Below are 17,839 nucleotides of genomic sequence, written 5' to 3'. Positions count from 1 at the left end.
GGGTCAGGCTTAGGAAAAGGTTCTGCACCCAGAGGGTGGTCAGGCTCCCCAGGGAAGTTAACAAGGCACCAAACCTGTCAGAGTTCAAGGAACCATTAATGGCCATTAAGTACCATCACCACACAAATAACACTGTAATGTATATTGTTACTGTCATGAGAGGACCAAACAAACAAAACAAAAAAAAATGCATAATGTTTTTTTTGGGTAGCAACTTAGATTATAAGGGGGAGGAATATTTTCTGGACTTAAAGATCCCACAGAGAGAGACCTTCCAAATGTGCCAAATGTTTTCATAAGAATACACTTGTTTCTATTGTTAGAGATCAAAGTTCTGCCCTCAACTAAACTGTGTAAGGAAAACAAACAAACAAAAACCTAACAACTAGAACAAAAACAACCATGTTAAAAGACATCCAAATACCAGTTACTTTTTCAGTCATATTTTAGCTATACAATCTGTAACTAATGCAATGTAATGAAAGTAATTTTCCCATAGGCTCCCTAGAACAAAAGCCCTAACATGGGCAATCATTCCCTGAAATATATTACAACTTATTCTTTGTACAAAAGATCTTTCTTTTGAGTTTATCATAAGATCATTTGAAAAGCAGTAAACTGATACAGAAAACCTCAGATCTGAAATTAAGCCTGCAGACAGACCCCCTGCGAGGACTGTAAATGACTTTCAGATAGCTCTGCATAATAGCTCTGCTACCACTGGGGTCTCAGAAGTTAGAACAAAACTTACTGTTCCTTTTGCATTGTTCAGTAAGTAAATATAAAATAAGTTTTACTTGATGCCATATGGTCTCTTTCTCTAATATAACTTACTGGAAGGCAGGTGTTTGGGAAAAAAGTACAGCTTCAAATATAAGCTTGATTCTTCTGATTTTGCACTGAGAATGTTCCTGACCACGCAAAATATTGACTTTATAGATGGAAGAAATGTTGTCTAGTACAGTAGTTTTAATATCAAAAATAGACATTAATAAGATCACAACAAAATTCAGAGAAAGGGAAAAAATGATTCTCTGTCACATATTAGAGAAAAAAATAACTAGAAGCTCAAGGTGGAAAAGAGGGTGAAATTACTATTTTTTAAAAAAAGATGTTCAAACTCTTCTGATCAACAATTCAAGTCACTAAAGCCTGGAATACAAGTAACTACCTGTTGCTTTTTGCCAATAACCATTGCATAGCCATTTTTTTGGCCCAGCCTGTGCATTGCAGGATGTGACAACAGGCATTTCACTGAGAGAATTTGAAAAAGGAATAAAGGAATGAAAGGAGGTGGGAAGAAAGGAAGGGAGAGAATTTGTTCTTATGCTGCAAATAAAAGTTAAAGTTTAATGACCAAAATTTTCATGAGCATCTAATAACTTAAATATGTCAGTTTTCTTGTTTCCTTTCAAAAATGACTTGAATTAACCTGAAAGAATTAGGAACTCTCTTTCTGGATGTAAAACACTTCAGGGTCTCAACAGAGACCACAAGCATTTGAAACAGCAAAAATTTTACTTCTATTACAGGTATTGTAAACCTTCTGTTCCGATGACATTTTTTTCAAATTATTAAAAATCAATTCTGTTTTTTTTTTTTTTTTAAAATAACCTACTGAAATAATAATAACATAAAGTTTTCTACAGTTCTAGACAAAACATTATAATTAAGCCCAAACTGCACAGTCTTCTAAAATCATGTTCTTCTACACAGTATTTGAACCCATATTCATAAAAAATAAATAAAATAAAATAAAATAAAATAAAATAAAATAAAATAAAAGTATAAGTAAAAGTAACAATGCTCTGGTTGCATATTAGTTTTTTAATGATTTTAACCCAGTAGAAAGAACAAAAATTATCCCTAACAAAATGCCAAACAAAATGAAATTTTTTTTTTATTTTTATTTTTTTAAATATTCTTTCCATACAACAAAAATTAGTTTGATTAGCCATAAAGATAAAAAGAATGGAGTGATTTCAAGAAGTTCCATGCAAGCACACCTGATTTAATGCAGGAACATATATACCTAGTCTAAGGTGAAACGATTCATAGAATCATAGCATGGTTTGAGTTGAAAGAAACCTTAAAGATCATCTAGTTCCAATCCTACTCTCATGGGCAAGCATACCTGCCCATCAGTTGCCCAAAGACCCATCCAAACTGGCCTTTAACACTTCCAGGGATGGGGCATCCACAACCAATTTTTGTGGTTCAGCACAGCAGGCAGCTAAGTAACAGACAGACACTTGCTCACTCTCCACAAGTGGGAAGGAAGAGGGAATCAAAAAGGCAAAAGTGTGAGAAATCATGGGTTGAGATAAAGGCATTTTACTAGGTAAAGAACAAGCTATACATGCAAGCAAAGCAAAACAAGGACCATTCACTACTTCTCATTGGTAGGCAGATATTCAGCCACTTCCAGGAAAGTAGAGCTCATGACATGTAACATCCTCCCTTGTTACCCCAGCTTTTATTGATGAGCATGACGTCATCTGGTATAGAATACCCCCTTGGTTAATTGGGGCCAGGTTGGTTTTGCCCCCTCTCAGCTTCTTGTGCACCCCCAGATTCCTTGCTGGCAGGGCAGCATAAGAAGCAGAGAAGTCCTTGACTCTGTAATTTCTTCTCTGCAACAACAAAAATGTCATTATGTTATCACTGCTATTTTAATCAAAATCCAAAGCTTGACATCATATGAGCCTATATGAAGAAAATTAACTGCCCCAGGCAAAAATCGTGACATGGTTGTAGTGCCTTTACCACCCACATAGTTAAGAATTTCTTCCTTGTATCTAACCTAAACCTCTTTTAGTTATCCTTTGCCATGTCACTACACTCCCTGATAAAGAGTCACTCCCCTTCTCCCCATTTGAAGGTTGAGGGCCAACTTTAAATACTAGAAGGCTGCTATAATGTGTCCCTGGAGCCTTCTCTTCTCTAGGCTATGTAACTACAACTTTCTCAGCCTTTCTTTATAGAAAAGGTGCTCCAGCCTTTTGTTCATCTTTGTGGCCCTCCTCTGGACTCATTCTGGTACTTCCATGTCCTTTTTGTGCTGGGCACCCCAGAGCTTAACACAGTACTCCAGGTGAGGTCTCACGAAAGCAGAGTAGGTGGTGAGAATCGCCTCCCTCAACCTGCTGGCCACGCTTCTTTTCATTCTGTCCAGGATATGGTTACCTTGCTGGTCTGCAAGCACATATTGCCAGCTAATGTTGCACTTTTCATCCACCAATGCACCCAAGTCCTCCTCTGCAAGGCTGCTCTCAATCCATTCTCCATTCAGCCTGTAATCATGTTTGGGATTGCCCCAGCCCGGATGCAGGACCTTGTATTTGGCCTTATTGAACCTCAAGAGGTTTGCACAGGCCCACCTCTCAAGCCTCTCAAGGTCCCTTTGGATGGCATCCCTTCCCTCTGGTATGTCAGCTGCACCACTCAGCTTGGTGTCACGTGCAAACTTGCTGAAGGTTCACTCAATCCCACTGTCCATACCACCGACAAAGATGTTAAATAGTGCTAGTCCCCATACAGATACCTGAGTAACACCACTCATCACTGGTCTCCACCTGAACATCAAGCTATTGACTACAACTCTTTGACTATGACCATCCAGCCAATTCTTTATCCATTGAGTGGCCCATCCATTAAATCCATGTCTCTCCAATGTAGAGACAAGAATGTCATGTGGGAAACTGTCAAATACTTTGCACAAGTGCAGCTAATAATTCAGAAATAATAAATTCAGAAGTAATTGGAGGCCAAGTTCATTTTTCTCCTAGGATTTATTTGTTTCTGAATCTTCTTCTGTAATTTGTTCCAGCTGAAAAACTCCTTGAATATTATATAATAAAAGCAAATGACAGTAATTTCAGACTTGTTATACTTTTGAGCTTTTGGCGTGTTTTTTTTTAATTTTATTTTTTTATTTTTTTTTATTTTTTTTTCCCCAGGATGGCCTCTCCCCATTCCATTTTCTGATATATCTCCTCAGCCACCTGTTTAACCTTTCTGTTTAACCTCATATGTATCTTAGTAGCACAGAGCCAATTTATTGCTGCTGCAGAGCTGTTAATCAGGTTTATTATGACAGCACCGCCACTGTGGTAGGCAATGTACACACAACGCAATGGACAACTGATATCTCACACAGTTTGCTATCAAGCTAGAAATGAGTACAATGTTAGCGAAGAGATGCTACCTCTTTGGAAGCCCTTTCCAGACTTTTGGTGAGGGAAGAAGAGTTTAATTAGAATGTATCACTGAGAAGGAAGGACAGGAGTCAGAGTAGATGTAGAGAGACAGATATTGTAGGGGGAAAATTGAAGAGGACAGGAGAAAGATGAACATAATGGTACAAAGATAGTATAAAGGGAGCAGAGAATGGATAATAGGAGAGGTCTGGAGAGAACATAATCTGGTCCAAGGTAAAAAATACAGTTAAAACTGATACAGTTTTCCTAAGGTGCTATCATCCCTCTTTTGGTTACTTCTTTTTCAGCTTTTCCTTAACACATCCTGCACTGCTTGGTCTAGAAGACCGTGGGAGGGCTAATGGCATTGGAGTAGTGTATAGCTACATAAATCACACCAATGTTGAGCGGGCGCACTACTGTTAGCATTGCAGCTGTGTGTTGGCCTAATTTTGTATAATCTGCTTTTCATGCATTAAAACACTGATAATTTCCAATCGTTCTTGAGTGATGTTTTTAAAAGCATTTTTGCTCTTAAATCCTTTGATACTTTTAAACATCTCTTGATGTCTTATAGCATGTATCTGATTTTCTTTAACTCATTCGTTTCCTCATACAAATATCCTGTATAACTTCCAGTAGGTTACTGTTAGTAGTATTTTATCATCATACCTGTCCCATTTGCACAAGTGAAGGAATAGTTATCTCCTCCAATTTCATTGACAAAAAAAAAAAAAAGTTAAAAACATAAGGAGAGGAACTTAGAAAATCTAGAAACTTAGAAAAAGAAAACAAGTCCAAATGATGAAATGGAGAAATAAATTAGCATAATAAAAGGCTTTATTACATGTGAGAACAGACAGATTAGCTTCCAGGAACTGGGGACGTAGAACACTTATTAATGATACCTTCTTTTGACAGTAATGTTTACAGATTTCCAGGCTGATCTTTTTAGATAATAATATTTTTATTTCTGTCACATGTCAGTACATTAGCACATTTTTACACTTTGGAATCAAACAGGGAAGACAACTAGAAATAGAATCAAAGAAATAACAAAACAAAACTCCATGATAACTCTTTCTCAGTATGATCCTGTTGGCATATATTATCACAGAAGTTCGAAATGCCTTGTTACACTTAAGGATGATTACAGTGGAAATACGCTTTGCTCCTCTCTTGATACCAAACATCTTCAAAAATTATAATTAAAAAACTAATAAATATACTATCCTAGTATTTTCCAGCATAAGACCGTATGTTATAATGAAGAGATGAAACATCACGAACATGGGTGCTGTAGGAAATAAATCTGCAGATTACTTCTATTTCACAATACAAGGAAAATTGGACCACCATAATTTTCAGTAATTTGATGGACATTACAGCAGTAGTATGCATGTTTCTGAAGGCTGCGGGGGGGGGGAGGGGTTGGGGGGAGGAGGTGTTCATTAAAAGCACATTTTTCAAGCCTTTAATAACTTGGATATCATAAAACTTTAAGATACATTTTGATGCTTTTTTACTTGATGAGTTCAGAAGTATTTATACAAGTTAATAAAGCTAGGCAAGTATTTGCACTTTTGCAACTCAGGAATACTCTACTCAATAGTTTCAATCAACACACTCCAATATTTCTTCTATGATAATTTCAAATTTTATGTTGAATTGTAAAATTGGCCATTTGACACATCCCAGTTTGTGGCTCCTTCTGGCTTATATTTCTCTTACATTAGCCAATCAAGATTGTGAACTGAGAATACTGCAATAAAATACAGCAGACACTTTTTTTGGAACATATATAATATAAATTTAAGCAGTATTAATTGCACACACAGTAGTAATGACTGCAATTTGATTTGAATGTTCTCTGCAGTAAAAAAATGCTTTGTGAATTACTCAGTAAATAATGTATTCTATTGGGCATATTCTAGAGTTTTAAGTTCATCTCCAGAACTGTATAAAATTCAGCAAGTCAATTATTTGTTGGAAATTATTTGTTCAGCTTATTTGCAGGCTTTCTGAAAACTGAGATCTTGATATTTGGCAAGAAATTTCTTTTTCAATAGTTTTCAATCTTTTAATTTAGCAGGGCATGGAACAATTACCATCCTATTACTTGCAATCCATGCTGTAAATAAGAATGTGGAGAGAGAAATACAAGAGGATAAAATAATCCTGAAGAGACAATAATCCGAAATCATGTCTGTTGAGTGACATCCTCTCTGTCAGTCCCTAGAATAAACCTTGCCTGAGAATTAGTGGATACACAGGTGAGAAGACAATTGCTTAATCTTATGAATTCACTTGAAATGACCCTTTTAAGGGATAAGTGGACAAGACGTGTCTAACACTATACTTCTTTCCTTATATTGGATTAGAAAATATTTTCTGAGAATTGTAATGATACAGAAGCATCCTGGGACTCTTATCTCATAGACACAACTCTTTATAAGCAGTTTAGAAGAAGCACTCATTGACCTTGGACTGAAGGATGAACTTTGATTGATACAGACGATCTACCATACAATGATATTTAAAATGATGCCATAGTTTGGGGGAGAGGAGAGAAAGCTTCCTGGAGAAAACTCGTCTATAGATCACATCCACTGCTCAAGGATCTGATAATTCCACTGCACCTCCAGGACTTCAAAACCAGAGGAAAAGATACACACCCACCAGTGCTAAAGTCAGAGACACATTTTGGTTTACTATGTAAAGTGTAAAAATAAGACGAAAGAACTGCAAAAGTTTCTTAAAGCCAAATATATATATCTATATATATCTATCTATATATAAATAAACAAACTAGCAGGGAAAAAAATAAACAAAAACAGAAAGACACTGTGAATGAAAGTGTAGCAGTGTTAGGAGAACACGGCTTTCCCTCTTTTTTTGAGATGGCATAACTATTTTAACTTACTTATTTACCATTTATTACATATATTAATACTGTACATTGACTTGCAGCTATATCTACATTAGAAAGCAGCGAAAATATGCAGAGAAAAGCAGTCAGTGCTGAGGGCCCCACACCATACACACCTGGAGAGTTACTTCTGATAATCTCACAGGACCAATGCCACCCAGTGTTTGCAGGCACTCCAAGACACCCTTTTCCAGTTCAGCTTCAGATGACCTGAAGTTGTCATAGTTGACATGATTTGGGTCAGGAAGAAGCTGCAGTGCCTTCCTTGGGAAGCTGTGCAGAGCATGTGTCACTGGAGGAAGTTTTGCTGGCAGAGAGATAATTTGTAAGCATCACACAACTGCTAGGAGACTTATGGAAAGAAGAGGAGGCTTTCCTAATTCAAGAAGGAGATGTGCAACCAAGTCTTAGAGGCCATTAAACTCTGCTGGCACGCAGAAGGCGTAATTTAAACCAAGAACAGATTGAAAGAGATTGTATTAGAGAGCAAGGCAGAAAAAATTACACATACTTGCATGTGTATAGCAAGCAGGGAGCAGGATTTTAAAGTCTTTGCTCTGTTTTACTTGGAAGAAGCAAAGTTTTTTCTGGTGAAAAACTGGTTTGTTCTATTAGTTTGTCATCTAATCAAATAGAACTCTAAAGATTGAGAGCCTTTTGATGCTCCTTCTGTTTGCTTGTTTCACAGGGAAAAGGTGATACAGATCCATCTCAAGACTGGCCAAATAAGTCTCCTTGTATTCATCACTATAAAGCAATAGTCCATCAATTTCTTCCCCAAATGAAAACATGACAGCTTCAATGGTCCTGGAATGTTATAGCCATTTTAAACTTGCATTGCACAACAGCAAATACTGAAAAATCCAGGTGTGTATATATATATATATACACATATACATGGCATAGATATTTATTCAAGAAATTACAGAATTGGATGAATTATTTCATATGCAGTTATGGATTATCAGTCAGAAAGGAGCATTTGCCAAAGAGAGCTTCCTAGAAGGTATTGAAAAGAATGCAAAAAGCTTTGAGAGATATTCATGAATATATTCATATGACCGAGAGATGCTATTGTACATCTACAAATGGACTGGGAATTTGACTATAAAATCAAAAATATATGTGTTGAATGAAGAAGAACAAGCGACAAGAATTGATAAAAAAAAATACAGACAAATTAAAAGAACTATCTGAATAAATGAACCAAGGGTCAAAGATTTTAAGCATACCAATAAATAAGATGATTTTTTTTTTTTGTGCAGCTTTAAGACAGTAGAACTAAAAATAAACTGTGGAAATAAAAGAGGAAAGTTTGTTTAAACAGGGTCCAGTCCCTGGACAATCAAAAATAAATAAATAAATCCAAATAGAATTTCTGGAAGGAAAAGTAATCCTAGATGAAATATATAACCCCAAACAACAGAATTCTGTTTACTTATATAAAAGTGAGCAAGATTACTTTTATAGAAACTACAACACTGTAGTTTCTATAAATAAAATTTAGAGTAGCATAGGAAAACAACCCAGGCAGATCCTTTTATTTTTTATATTTTTTTTTATTCGAAGTCTGAAGCAACAGATAAAAACTTGAACTCTTCTTTGAAAGCCTTTAATTACAGAATGTATTGACTATGTTTCAAAGAAGCAGCATGGAAAGCAGAGTTAGAATATTAATCAAGCTAGGCATGCTTGCCATTGTGCGATTCACAATCAATTCCTGTGCTTATATTTATTTACTGTTTAAAAAGTTTGCTTTTCAACAAGAGACAACAAACATTTAAGAAATGAAAAGCTTGAAGCATTCATATGTTAGCTTAGTAGCATGATTTACTATAAGCCAAAGACAAACTCTTGATAACATGAAGAAAATTTGGAGTAAATGTAAAGTGTGTCTCCATTCTTTTGCTGCCAGGACGGCCTCTGTGAGAGGTCCCAGCAGCTGTCCTGTGGCAGATCAGAGCCAGCCGGCTCCAAACGGGACCTGCTGCTGGCCAGAACTGAGCCAGGGAGCCACGCTGGGTGGGCCTCTGAGAGAGTAGATTGACAAAAGGGAAAAAAAAAAAAAAAAAAAAAAAAAACAACAAAAAAAACTGCTGTACAGCAGCTGCTGGGAGAGAGAGAGGAGTGAGAAGCAGCCCTGCAGCCCCCAAGGTGAGTGCAGCAGGAGGGCAGGAGGTGCTCCAGGCACGCAGCAGAAGTTCCCCTGCGGCCTGTGCAGAGGCCCCTGGTGGAGCAGGCTGTCCCCCTGCAGCCCATGGGTCCCACACGGAGCAGCTCTCCACGCTGCAGCCTGTGGAGGAGCCCCCGGTGGAGCAGGTGGATGTGGCCTGGAGGAGGCTGTGGCCCATGGAGAGCCCCCGCAGGAGCAGGCCCCGGGCCGGAGCTGCAGCCCGTGGAGAGGAGCCCACGCAGGAGCAGGGGCATGTGGGGGGAGCTGCTGCCCGTGGGGGACCCGTGCTGGAGCAGTTTGCTCCTGGGGGATGGATGGACCCTGTGGTAAGGACCCATATCTGGAGCAGTTCTGGAAGAGCTGCTGCCTGTGGGAAGCCCATGCAGGATCAGTTCCAGAAGGAGAACATCCCATGGGAGGAACCCCATGTTGGAACAGGGACAGGGAGTGACCATGAAGGAGTAGTGGAGACAAAAGCATCAGGGAACGACCACAGCCCCCATTCCGCGTTCCCCTGTGCCCCTTCCGGGGAGGACGTGGAAGAGGGTAGATGGGGGGAAATTGTTTGCAGTTTGTTTTCTTTGTTTCTCACTGCTCTAGCTTGTTAGTAATAGGCAATAAATTTTATCAGTCTCCCTACACTGAGTGTGTTTTGCCCATCATGATAATTGTTGAGTGATCCCACTGTCCTTATCTCAACTCTTGAGCCCCTTTCATTGTATTTTCTACCCCTTTTCCTTTGAGGATGGGGAGTGAGAGAGCAATTGTGGTGGAGCTTGGCTGCCCACCTGCGTAAAACCACCACATCAGTGTAATTAGCATAGGATTCATTCATAATGTTTACTTACACTGATGCATGAGCTCCTTGGACTACTTCAGTTTGCCTGATTTTTTTTTTCTTATTCTTATGAAAAATAGTCAAGTTTAAACATTTTAAATATAGTGCACAATTATATTTTATTTCTCATACAGTATTATCCAGGACACTAATGGTGTGTGTCTGTGTGTAAATATATATGTGTACATGCAGTATCAACAGGTGAGATCAAACTTTCAGTAGATTTTCTTCCACATAGGCATGAACTCTAGGGGGCCAGGTATCATTAAAATTGTACTATACAAATACCAAAAAAATATTTTGATTTTTTTAAGAAATCAATGATGTGCACCTTTTGAGGTGCACCTGCACAATTTTAAATTTTCTGTAGTTGTAATGATGTTCCTAAGTAAACTTCTGCTGTTCATTCCTTTTCAGTAGTTAAAAGGACCCTTAAAATGGCAAGAATTAAAAGCATTACTTTCTGAATAGAATTTAGAAATTCTTTGTGCTTTTTATTCCAAAGTCTGGAAACAGGATAACACCTAAATTGCAATGTGTGTGCAATTGCAGCATGTCCCTGGTCACCAGCTCTGGTCACTATGATCTGAGTCCCTTTCAAAGCTCCAAAATAATATTTATTCCCTGAAGAAATCAGAGTTTGCATAAATGTATTACCTTGACATGGAGTGGAGGTGAGACTGATATGAAAATCTGGCTGGGGTGTGTGTGTGTTGGGGGGGGATAAGAAGTGCTTTTATACCCCCAAAGAACTCGCAGAAGTTGAGGAATAAAGGACAAAGCCTGAACTTTGAAGAACAATGGGGAAGAACAAAGTATAAGATGGCCAGCCATTGTCTTCTCCCTGCTTTCATGAAATGAAACCAGGATAATATAACCAGCATAATATATTTGTTATGTAAAGCATAATATATTTATTTGTACTACACACTGTTGTAACATTTCCTAGAAGATATATAATATGTATATTTGCAATATATTTGCCAGAAGATGGAAACAGAAAACACAGTGCTGCTTTGATTCCATCCCTACCCATGACAGTGGGGTTGGAATTAAGTGATCTTTAAAGTTCCTTCCAACCAATGGTTTCATTGTATGGTTTTGTGATTCTGTGATTTGATGTTGTTCACAGGCTATTTGACTTTTTTTCTTCTTATTTGATTTCATCATCATTGCTGCATTTTGTATGAGTGAATCTTATTTTCAGTTAAAGGCAGAGCACTCTGACGAACAAGAATAGAGAATCATTCAGGATGGCTTATTTAAATAAAATTAGCTAACAAAAATAAATAATAATCCTGTACTAAAAAAAAAAAAAATTCAGCTTGACCCTCTGTTTTTTCTTTTCGTTTTTGCTTTTGTTTTTGTTGACATTTCTAGGTAGAAATATTTATATAGCTCTATGATAAGGCAGATTACAGCACAGATACAGAATTAACACAGCTTTGTAATGAATGTGGACAGGTTCTGTGTCTTTCTTTTGTTATTACTGTTATCTATATTTCAAATTGTAAAGTAGGACTGTGAAAATTTTATATTGCTGTTCACTCCATCTGCCTTCAGTATCTAGGATGAAATTATCAAATCAGAGTATGTTCCCTTTGAAAACCGTCTGTGTTTACTCCATGATGGTGCACAAGAGACAGGTTTTAAAGTTTCATAACTCACAAGGTAATTTTAATTAATGTAGCTGTAAGATTAGATAGTCATGTAGTATTTTTAATGAGATTATAATTATTATTCCCTTATTTATTTGATACTTACATGCTGACAGCATGTTTCTCTTACCAAATGCACATAGCAAGCATTTATATCCTGTCTAAAACTACAGGTTGTTAGAGGTTTATCTCCTACCAAATTTACTTGCATTGAATAGTACATTTACATAAAGGAGTCCCAGTTGTATCAATGGATGTCTCATGGAAGAGATGATGATAATGAAAAACTGGGGCGGGTGTGAAACTTGCTTGGTGAATGAAAAATTGGAGACTCTTACCTCATGCTTTTCCTGCTATCGTTTTGATTCTGCTTCGGGAGTGAGCAATTTCCTCCTGTCTCCAAATGAAGTGCTCCCTGCCCTTTTTGACCATCATTTGTCCACAAACCCCTGATGGATGTGCAGTCAGCCCAAGAACCCCACGCCATTGCAGGTATTTCTCATGCCACCTCTGCTTGGTGGTGGAGACTGAGTAACAGCAGGTCGCATGACAAAAACAGGATGGCAGCTCCTGTACATGACTGCAGGACCCAAACTGACTGACAGGGGTGTTTGCCTCTAAGCTAATAATACACTGAAGAAGACATCAGTGATGAAGGTACATTAAGATGACTGTCAGCTGACAGCAGTGAAAGGCAGCACATGGGACCCCCACCCAAGCGTGCCTGGTACCACAGGGACTTTCTCTCTGGTACTTGTGTTGGCTGGGTCTGGGAAGCAACAGGGTCACATGCCAGGCTGGAGAGGCCAGGCTGGCCATGGAAGTTGGGTAAATGGGCAACCCAGGACAGGCTGGAGTAACGGGCTGACAGGAATCTCATGAAATTCAGTAAGGAGAAGTGCCAAGCCCTGCACCTGGGGAGGAACAACCCGAAGTACCAGGACATGCTGGGCACTACCCAGCTGGAAAGCAACCTGGTAGAAAAGGACCTGGGGGTCCTGGGTCCTCCAATACAAGACCATTGGTCTTGAAAGTATTGTTCACTGATTGTTTATTAGTTACATACTATCAATAAATCAAGTATTCCAGCTTTGGCGTTAATTGGATTTCAACGTGAACTGAACTTTTTTTTTCTTTTTTTGAGATACACCACTTAGGCCATATTTGTGAATAGCACTTCATTTCTGCAAGCCCTTTCAGGAGTAATCTCCTTCATGAAATCTTGTTTGCTATATTGAAGTCACACTAAATATCTCTTTGGATGTCTTTTTCCATTAAAAAAAAATATCATTTTCCTTCTAGTGTAAATGTCATCAAAGGTGCCTTTTGTGCAGCTTGCAAATATAAGTCTCCCCAGGGAAAGCAGATGCAGCTATACAAATGGATCTCCATTCTATATCTTCTAGAGGAAGCTAAGATATCCTATTTAATAAGAAGGTAGATGAATCTCCTACCAGAAATTCTTTTCCTCCAAATATTGTCTTCCTGCTTTCAAAACACTGTCCTATCAATCCTTGAACAGATTGAAATGTCAGAAACATAGAGAAAGGATCATATGAACTGAAGTTTGGTAATATCTTTTAGCAATATACTGAGTATCGTGTTCTTCCATGACCTGGTCACATAGTCACAACAATATCTTGTGAACACAGACCTAATTTCTCCAGCTTAGTAAGAATGAAAAGTAAATCTTTACTTATGGGTGACAGCAGTGCTTGCCCACATTGGTGATTTCAATATGCAACCTGATAAAAATAATCTGTAAGCAAACTTTGCCATGTAGTTCTGCAAAAAGGACAATCCATATTTGTTCCAAATACACATCTAAAAATATTTTTTCTTATGTTCAGTGATCTGAACATTTCTCACTGTCTTTCCAGTTATACTGCTAGGCTAAAATTGCTTCTAAGCCAGTCATTTTCCCTTATAGCACAGTCAAAAGTTATTATCACATGTGTGCATAGACCATGGTTTTCAGATCTCCAGACCTTGACCAAAAAATAAAAATAAAAATGTTGCCATGGCCAAATGTCTGAGACAAATTCATTTCAATAAACTCACTGATACACCAAATAAACTTAGAGTTAAATCTTATGGTAGCATTAATGGTTTCTAAAAAGCACACCACATATAATAGAATGCTTTGTAACTTTTCACCATACGGGAGTGCAATGGTGAGAAGTCTCTAGATGCCTGGTGATGATGTGACTGTTTCATGATCTTAGACAATTTTTTCTTCCTGCTCAATTACCATATTCCAGACACTTTGCCCCAAGCAAATTACTACATTTGGTTAATAATAATATGGTTCTTGGTATCCAGATGCACTTCATGAAGGGAAATAATCCATTACCAAAAATCATTAGTACTCCAGCTTCACCCTAAGGTCTTAATCCTGCTTAGGCCATCTGAGAAAAATATTATGTTTCCTAATGACAGTTAAATAAGGGATGTCTGATTATTCTTCTTTTCTAAAGGTTCTATTTTAGGGACTCCTCTGAAACATTAACTGGTGGGTTGATCCTGGCCAGCAGCCAAATGCACACCTGCCTCTCACTCACCCCTTCCATGTTATGGGGAAAAAATAGAAGGAAAGCAAGAAGACTTCATAAGAAAAAGACATTTTGATCGGGAAAACAAAACCTGCATGTGTGAGCAAAGCAAAAAGGAGTTCATTCATAACTTCTTATTGGAAGGCAGAGGTCCAGCTACTTCCTGGCATGCAGGGCCCCAGCAAGAATAATGGTTGCTTGGGAAGACAAACACCATAACCACAAGCATTTCCCCTCCTTCCTCCTTTCCCTAAGCTTTTATGGATGAACATGACATTGCACAGTATGGAATATCCCTTTGGTTAGTTTGGTTAAGGTGTCCCAGCTGTGAAACCTCTCTTCCTCATGGCTACTTCAGCCTACTCACTGGGGAAGGGGAGAGAAAACATTGGCACTATGCAAGCACTATTTAGCAATGGACAAAATGTCAGTGTGTTATCAACACTGTTTAAAACACAAAGCACAGCACCATGTGAGCTGCTATGCAGAAAGCTGACTCCATCCCAGACAGACCTTGCTAAATATGCCTCAGACTTGTTGGATATCTGAATAAATAGTAAACGTAGGACTTACAACAACAACAACAACAAACTAGTGGAATATAAAGAACTGTGCAGTGTTTCTTCCACAGCTCACCAAACAAGACAAAGCAAATTAATGCAAATGGATTTCTAAGGCACTGAAGAAAAACCTACCTAAGCACACAGTATGTGCAAGTCAGAAATATTTAAATGATTTGAGAGGCTTTCCTGAAATACTATCACAATAAGAAAAAGAAGGGATACAACAGCTGGAGGATATGTCAGGGGTGAGATACTTTCCTGAGACAGAGCAAGATAAGAAAGCCATGTAGTTGGACTGTTGTGAGCTTTCTTCACTGAGGATTCTTTGGTCACAATGCAGACCACAGCATTAAGCTGTACTCAGCTGTGAACTATTAAGCACCAAGCTATGTTAGGTGGCATTCTTTAGTACACTCAAAGAACATCACTCTTGTATTTCTTTTGCCTGGTTCTAAAGCTCACATGGTTAAACTATAATGTTGAGGAGGAGCGTAAGTAATGTCTCAGGTTAGTCATTGCCTTTTTTGAAGCCAGCTAAGAAAGGTTAAAGAAGATAGAGGGAAGAGAGAGGAATGACACATACCAATATTTTTTCCAGACTAACTGAAAGAAAAGATCCAAGAATAACTATTGTTAGTGGAATATGAAAGAAAAAGCAGTTCCTAAAAAAGTCAGAAGAAAATTTCTAAAAAAGGAAAAAAAAAGTGCTTGGAGAGATTGGGGATCAGACATGGACCTACTGTATTTGAACATCTTTAGTAAAACAATAAAATAAAATTAGGTATAGTTGTTGCTTGAATCCAATAGAAATAAACTCTTAATCCATTGACTAGGCTTCTCTCTCCCTTTTTGCTTTGAGCAGGTCATTCTGCCTCGCTAAACAAATACATGATGGCAAGATGTCATACAATATTTTTTTTTTCTTTTTCATGCTGAATTATGGACAATTTGTATGTTCTACCTATGAGAGCACAGAGGTTACCATTACATACCATTAAAAAAGTAGAAGGCTAACTGTAGGCTGTTGGAAACCACTGGAGACTTGTCACACATCCTAACATAGGATGTGTGACACTATGATGTGTTATCCTAACTTCCGCAAGATATGAACTGCTGTGTTTTTATCAAATATATGAGAGAGGAAACAACGGCAATCTCATAGGATGAAGTATGTTTTAGTCTAGGTGACTGTGAATAAAGCTTTGCAGTTGATTTTCCATTGTTACCTTTTTCCTTCTAGAGGCTACAGTCTAGCCTGGAGGATTGATGTGTGATTATAATTACAGCCCACGAGAAATGGTTTCAAGTTTGCAATCTAGTTTGCTTTGTGTGTTTGTTATTTTGCAGCTTTAATTTTCAGGGGCTGTGTGTTTCCAGTGACTTACACTTAGCATAAATTACATAGGTGGAAGAGAGACACACTATCAACGCTCTGTGAAGAGTAATTTGCCTGGTATGGGCTCACAATGCATTATCTTACAATGTTATAATTAATTAAGTGCCTTTTGGCAAGTCAGCTGCAGAGCAAAAGACTTGTGTCAAAATGTGACTTGGTAGTCTTTATTAACTGTATAAAAACCCTTAAGATTGCAGGGGCAGAATGGCATTACTTAAATAACATAGGTTTACCCCTGCATGTACTTTCTCAGCTGAGAAGACCCATTTACTTCAAGAAATAAGTACTTTGCAGTATTAGCAAAAGATTCATAATCTGGTCCCTTAAGACTTAGATTGTTGTTCTTAAACGGTCATAAAATGCAAATTTTACTTTTCTTGTTTCAGAATATTTAAGTATTTATTAGTGCAGAACTGTAAGCTACTGACAGATGTAATTCTAAGAAATATACCTCTTATTTACAAGAAAAGAATTGTTGCATGAATCATCCACAACTGAAATTACTGTGCAGAGTACAGTAATATTTATTGAAGTCTGAATTCAGCTCAGTATACAACTGATTATATTTGGCCTGGTATACGTTCCTCCACAGCAAACTAAGGAGGGCTATTGTCAGCAGATACTTAGCTGTGAAAATCACTCAACAGCAGATCATTAATTCCCCTGAAATGAAGTCAACAGAACAGGGAGTGCAAAGAGATTCTATGTCTGCTATCGGAAATAGATGCATAGGATAAAAAATGACTGTTAGAGTCAAATGAGTTTTAGAAAAATGATGGCCACTGCTTTCCTCTTTCCTTAGACAGACAGAGCAAGAAATAAACCACAACTTGGAGAATCACAGCTTAGTCTTTGCTCTCTTTTTAATTTTGGATGCTTTCATTTTCTTATGCAGAAATAAAAGCATCTTGAGGTGAGCCAGTAGACAGATATTTTGGCCTCTTTATGGGAAGTGAACAGGTCTTTTGGGGAAACCTGGATCTCAAGAACAGAAACATATGGAAGCAGAATATATTAAATATACATATATATATCAGTAATGTTGTCTGGTTACCAGTTAATCAGCACAAGAATGTATCATTCTTGTTTTCCAACTGTGCTCTGAAAAGACAAATAAAAATAAAATAAGAGTAGTAGAGTACAGTGTGAAGAGGAAAATAGGAGAAGTAAATATATGGGTCAGTTGCACGGCATATAAAAATGATACTCTGCTCACCTATGGGGTGATCAGGATCAGGGAACAGGAATGACAGAAGGAAGCCTCATAAGTAGTTCTCATAAGGAAAAATGGACTGTAACCTACAATTGTCTTTCTACGCCCACTTGAGACTCACCCTAATTCTGTGTGGGTGGATGTGTGTGAGAGTGCTGGGAGCTTCCCTTGCTGTCTTTGGGAATGTGATGACACCACCATAGCTGTGGAAGCTCTGACTACGTTGAGGATGACTGGGCATTTTTAATGGCATTCTTATGTAAATATTACAGTGAAACAGCCATTTTCTGAAGTATCACTTTCTGTAAATAAAAAAAA

This window comes from Cygnus atratus, chromosome 2 (assembly GCF_013377495.2).
Source record: "Cygnus atratus isolate AKBS03 ecotype Queensland, Australia chromosome 2, CAtr_DNAZoo_HiC_assembly, whole genome shotgun sequence".
Taxonomy (NCBI): Eukaryota; Metazoa; Chordata; class Aves; order Anseriformes; family Anatidae; genus Cygnus; species Cygnus atratus.
This window is presented reverse-complemented; position numbering follows the sequence as displayed.